The 6,415-nt window shown below is 54.9% G+C and overlaps 1 long non-coding RNA gene across 1 annotated transcript; it reads left to right on the plus strand.

Annotated features, from left to right (window-relative positions):
* The first annotated feature begins 462 nt into the window (after positions 1-462).
* LOC141509998 (uncharacterized) lies at positions 463-3,916 on the plus strand. The gene is made up of 4 exons (XR_012474754.1): positions 463-929; positions 1,610-1,738; positions 1,814-2,374; positions 3,772-3,916. It is a non-coding gene; the product is annotated as an uncharacterized LOC141509998 (long non-coding RNA).
* The last annotated feature ends 2,499 nt before the right edge of the window (positions 3,917-6,415 follow it).

Raw genomic sequence — 6,415 nt, forward strand, 5'->3', positions numbered from 1 at the left:
GGGCAACTAGAGGGAAAGCAAGATGGAGAGTGGGTTCAGGGAAGAGTCTGGGAGGGGGCTGGTACTGAGCCCTGGGGAGGCAGGGGTGAAGGGGACCTTCTGCTTCTCTTGCAGGTCCATTGCCTAGGCCAGAGGTAACCAAGAGTCTCTACATAGATATAATGAGAGAGGAAAACAGGGTTGAGGCATGTTTGGTGATCCCTCGTGGGAAGCCAGTGACCCTCTGGTGTGAAGGGTCCCTGGGGGCTGATCTGTATCATCTGTGGAAGGAAGGAGAAGAACTGAACACGGAGAAGTCTGCAAATGGTGGAGAGGCCCGGTTCCTTATCTCTAAGATGTTACCAAATCATGCCGGGAGATACCAATGTCGCTACAAGAGCCAATCATCATGGTCAGAGAACAGTGACCCCCTGGAGCTGATAATGACAAGTTAGAAGAGAGCCCCCCCATTCTCACCCCCAGCCTCAGACTCTGGCCCGAGTCAGAGCTGGCTCTAGTGCCCTGGATGCCTAAACCTTTGCCAGCCCTGGAAGCCCTTGAAACCAGGAGAGGGAGAGGAGAATGAAGCAGCTGCTGCTCCTCCTCTGCCAGCTCCAGCCTGGGAATGGGGGGAGGTCAGGGCCTGTTCTCATGCCAGTCTCTCCTCCTCCCCCAGATTCCAATGCCCCTCCAATCCTCTCAGCCTTGCCCAGCTCCTAGTTGCCCTCAGGACACAATGTGACCCTCCAGTGTCACTCACAGCAGAGGTATGCCATGTCTGTTCTGCACAAGGATGGACAACAGATCATCCACCGGGGAGGCCAGGGGGCTCAGACCAACTTCTCCATCCTGGCTGTGACCCCTGCCCATGGAGGGATGCTACAACTTTCACAGTAACAAGCCTTATGAGTGGTCAGCTCCCAGTAATCCCCTGGTGCTCAGGGTCACAGGTGAGAGAGCCCCAGGCCTCCACACCTATCCCATTCCCCAAGCTCCGTCACTGATCTTTGGGCCCCACCCTGCCTCCTCAGGGTCCTGGCCCAAAGGGCCACAGTGTGCAGGAGGGCTGGGGGTCCAGGAGGCTCACAGGGAGGGGGTGGGGAGTCTGGAAAGTGGGTCATCCTCTGAGAGAGGGGCCTCCCCTCCCTGGCCCCAGATCCACTCTGATCATCAACACCCCTGCCCCAGTCCCCAGGCACATCCTCCTGGATGCAGGCCCCCAGGAGAGGTGGTAGGAAGGTAGGAAGGCAAGGGCCCTCCAGGATGAGAGGGGTCAGAGGATGACCAAGATTGGCTGGGGGTCTCTTCCGTTCTGGAAGCCCCCAGCTCTACTGTCCTGTCCTTCCCGTGGGCACCAGAGGCCCCCCCCCACCTTCTGCACCCAGAGGCAGGGGTCAGGACTCTTTTCCTCCTCCCACCCTCCCCCCATTGGTCCATTTGCTCATTGCACAGTAAAGCCCCAGAGGTCTGGAAACCCTCATGTTCTCTGCACCCCTGGGTCTGTCTTGTGGAAGTTTGGGCGCTTACCTGGGGCCTCACTAAAAGGGGTCAAGCCAGATTAGTGAATGAGTCCCATCCAAGGGCCAGGCAGGGGGTCATTCTGCTCACTCTGCCCTTGTTTCATCCCCAGCCGTCCCAGGTCTCTCCAGCCTCCAAGTGGGCATCTTGATGGGCATCTCAACCTTCCTCATCCTGCTCTTCCTCCTCCTCCTCCTCCTCCTCCTCTGCCTCCGACATTGGTGACATAAAACCAGACTCAGTGAGTTCTTGCGGTGGGGGCCAGGAGGGGATGTGGGTGAGCTGAACTCCACTAAAGGCTGACTCTGCTTTACAGGGAAAGAGGGCAGAGAGGCAGAGGCCAAGAAGACCAACAGGAGGTAGGGCTCCAGACACCCCCAATTCCCCCCCCAAACCCTCCCCCAGCACACCTGCCCACCTTCCCAAACTTCCCCAGTCAACATTCTGTGTCTTCTTGCTCCACAACACTGACTCATCTGGGACCCCCCAGGAGGAGCCCCTGGGTGAGTGTGAGGGGCAGGGCCAGTGGGGCTTTACCTGGGCAGGGCCCGGGGTCCTGGTCCATCATGCCTTTTCCTCTTGCCTCCAGCTGCAGACATAGGTGAGGCCAGACAGACAGAGGAGGCCAGATCAGAGGACACTGCCATGAGTTCCCCCCAGACCCCTCCTCCCTTCCCCAGCTCTCTCCTTCTAGAGGGAACAGAAGGGTGAGGTTCCCCCAAGGTCACACATCTGGGGGAGGGGTCAGGGTCCTTTGACCCCGCTCAGCCCCCTGCCCTGTGTCCCCTTCCATTCCTTCATCTCCTCCTGCCAGGCTCCAACAGGGGAAGACCTTCAGGAAGTGACCTACGCCCTGTTGAACCTCAAGAGACTCAAGGTGAGGGATGAGAACCCTCCCTCCTCTGGACTAGGGGACCCCAGCCTCTATGCTGCCCTGATGTAACCTCCACCAGAGCCCAAAGGGCCTCTAAGCATCTGCTCTTTGCCTTTGGCTCCCCAGTGTTGAGCTTAACCTCTTCCCACTCACGGGGAACTTCAAGAAAAAGACCATTTATGCTCAGTTTCCCCAGTTGTCAAATGGAGATATCATCTTCTACCTCCCCACTGTTCTGACGGAGACCTGGGGTCATGTCAAAGCCCCAGCAGGTTGCCTGGCACATATTGATTCCTCTCCATAAATGTAATTTAATGGTGGTGGTCTTGAGGAATGGCGGCCCTCCTATAGATTGCTTTGCAGCAATGATGGGGAAGGGTTGGTGGCATCAGAGATCATTATCCCAGGGGCCAGGTGGCTGTCCTCCAGCCTCAAGTCTCCTGCCTCCCGCCAAGCCGCAATCCTCCAATGACCACCAGCATCATTTTCTAAAGCACAGACTGGCTAGGGGACCCATCTACAAACCCCACTAGGGGCACTACAAAATGGGAGTGGGCATTCCAGGCCCTTCAGTCATAGGCCAGCCCCCTCCCACCTGTCATCTCCCACCTCCTCCTCAGCAATTGAGGGTACCTGTTTTCCCCTAATCAAGACCCTCCAGATTCTTGCCCCATCCCATCTGTCCCCCCATTCCACTGCCAACCTCTGTTCCCCATTTCTCCTCCATGTGGCCCATTCTCTCCATTAGACTGGAAGCTGATTTAGAGCAGCATCTGCCTTTATCCTCTTTTTGGGGCCCTAGCCTTGGTGGGCCAATGGAGTGGGGGGCAAGGTGGAGAGGGGGCTGCAGGGCTTTAGCTTTAGCCCTGGGACCTCTCCCAGAGGAGTTGCTGCTGCTGCTGTGGGGCTGGGGGGAGCTTTCTCTACTTCCTCCCCCAGGAAGGGCTGCAGGGGTCAGCATTACCGCCAACATCCTCCCCACCCCCAGGGTCCCATCAACTCCTCACTCTGGGGGGAGGGCAGGCTCAACAGCCTCAGGACACCTTCACATGTCAGATAGCTGATTCTGAAGTGTAAACCTGGGGGGGGGGGGTCATTTAGTCTTCCTCTTTATAGTCCCCAGTGTCCACCAAGCCCTGACCCTTCCTGGCATTCTTCCTCTTCCAGATTTCTGGGGAGTTGGGAGGGGGCAGAGGGGCAGGGAGGGGGAGGCAGGTGCTGGGAGTCTGTGGAAGCCCATGGAGAACCATCCATTCATCAAGAAACATCTGGGAGGTGACTCGTCTCTCCCATACCCTGGACCAAGGGCTGATTGGGTTACAGAGGCTCTGGGGAAGGGCTGCTGTCTCTTCCTGAGAGAGAAAGGGGCCTGGCCTACTCCACCTTCTCTTCTTCCTCAGCTTCCTCTCCCCACTTCGATCTCAACCCCATGACCATCTCCAGCAGGGATGACCCTGACTTCAATTCAACCAAAGAAGATTAAAACATGATGCCCAAAGAAGGGGTGTCAGGAAACGCAGGGAGAAGAGAGTTCAGAAGCAGGGAAGTGCCCTGCTCCCACCAGGGGCATTTGAGGGGAGGAGTTGCAGTCAGGGCCAAGACTCCCCTAAGAAGCAGAGACACCCCTCTGGGGAGAAGCCCCAGGGTCAAAAAGCCTGAGTCCAATCGGGGCTGGCTCCCAGAGCAGGGACTGGGGGCCCAGAGGTGGCAGCGGGGCAAGTGCCCACCACCACTCCTTGGGTAGATACACTGGCACTAGAAGGAGGGGACCTTAGAGAAGGGGGTCTGAGGGAGAAAGGAGGAGCCAGGATGAGCACATCAATTAACACCAGGGCTCACTGTCTCTCTTATAAAATGGGAGCTCTGCTATCGGGGCTCACCACTCCCCAGGGACATGGAAAGGAAAGCATTGTGTGGAGACCAGGGCTGACCAAGATGTGGCCCAGGGACCCCAGTGCAGGCAGCCTGGGGCTAACCAATGCTTTAGTTAATGAAGTTCAGCTACCACAGAGCTCTCACTAAAAATGACAAATCACAATATATTGTCTATCGTTTCAATAAAAACTTTAAAATGTTAAGTTGTAGAGAACTGGAGGGAACCACTGTCTGGGGCTCCAAGGCCCAAAATGAGCAACACCATGGGACCCCCAGGGGCAGATAGCCCCAGTCATATGTTCTGGAGGGCCAGAAGCCCCCACTCACCTGAGCCCCCTCCCCACCCACCCTGTGACCCCTGGGACAAAACCACTTTTATTCTGTCCCCTAGAAAGGTCAGAAAATGCAGAGGACTCAGAGAAGCCCACCAACAAGCAGTGGTACCCTCCCCTCCCCCAGAACTTACTTCTTACTGGGGAAGGCAATAGGTATAACAAAGTAAATAAAGGCAAAGTGTGCCAGGGGGGTCCACACATGCTTGAGATACAGAGATGAGAAAAATGGAAAGACCCTCCCTCCATTAGTCACATAGATTTATGGACTAGATAGGACAAGAAAACTCAGGGACTTGTTCATCTCTTCCCCCAAAGATGTTGGAAACAGTCTTGGGCACCAAACTGCTTGGCCCTATAATATACATATGGAGAGAGAAATGGGTAGTGGTGGAGGCTGACAGGAGACCCTCACCCTAGATAATCTACACCTGAGGGTCAGTTGGACAGAAGGAGACTGATAGACAATGGCACAGACCCTGGTCCAGGACCACCTCGTCTGGATTCTGTTTGCTTCAGAAAATGTATGTGAAACAACTAGGAAGGCAATCCTCCCCTGGATAAAGAAGAATTGAGGTGGGGGGGGGTGGTGGAAACAGAATGGCGGCACGAGGGCAACAACTCTAGAAACATCCATCCCAAATCTCCAAAAGCTGTATAACCACGACTCTATTTAAATTTCAGAGGGGCAGAAGCCCCAGAGAGACTGAGTGACACAATGGCCCATCCAAGATAACCTGGAAGATCCACAGGAAAGGTCTGTGTCCCTAGGACCAGAGGTTGGAAAGAGTGGCAGCTCATCCTGGCCACAGCCATGCCACACAAGAGCAAACCAGCTTCGGTCTTCCAGGAGCAGGGCTAGGGGCACCTGGGTCCCTGGGGCTCCTGGGTCCATTGCAGCAGGGACATTTCCCAGACTTCTTGGCCCAGAGATCCCTGGAGACAGATTGAAGGGGTGGTGAGAGAACTCTGCCACATGGAGTTCACCAAGCCTGGGCCAGCGCTGGCCTCAGACCAGCCCTGTGGTGGGAACCTGGGGAGCCCCCCAATATTTCCAGATTGCTGAGCCCACAACCAGTTAGAGGGTGTGGAGAGACTGAAGGTGTCGCTCTGATCTCCCTGGTACAAGATTCTATGGATTTGCACAAGCTCAGATCCAGGGCCCAAACTGGACCCCCACATTACCATAGAGGATCAGGGATCCCCCCTCATAGCTCCAGGGAAGAGGGGAGGATTTGTGGTCCTCCTCAGATCACAGCTCAGGCCAGGAGAGTAGGCAGAACCTCTCATAAGACTTTGGAGGAATTGGGGTTCCAGGGGTTATCCAAAAAAGCACAAAAGCTTTGGAAGTCCATTAAAATCAAGTTTAGTCTGGGGGCACAAGCAAATGACAGAAAAAGAAGAACCCGACCTTAGACTATGACTGTGGTCCCAAGGAGGATCAAAACTCACACACACAGAGGGTGATGAAGTGGAACCTTCTGGATCCAAAGAACAATAAGAAATTGGTTTAAGCTGTGAAAAGCAAATAAAGAAGGGAGAGGGAAAACTGGGAAGAGAAATGAGAGCAGTGTAGGAAAATAGTGAAAACAAGTCAGTGATTCCTGAAGGAGATACAAAAAATACTGAAGAAAATAAGATGTTAAAAACCATGACTGGCACATGGTGGTCCTCCATAAATATATGTTTTCAAATTGATTGTGAGGGAATCAGAGAGTCAGCAGAAAGAAGGGGCTTTGCCCTTCTGTACATTTTGCAGAGTGAGAAGTCAAGGATCTCAAGCTGGGATCTCCAGGCTCCCCTGACAAGAAACCCAGCCTGCCCCCATGGGCGCAGG

The sequence above is a fragment of the Macrotis lagotis genome, chromosome 1 (genome assembly GCF_037893015.1).
Source record: "Macrotis lagotis isolate mMagLag1 chromosome 1, bilby.v1.9.chrom.fasta, whole genome shotgun sequence".
NCBI lineage: Eukaryota > Metazoa > Chordata > Mammalia > Peramelemorphia > Peramelidae > Macrotis > Macrotis lagotis.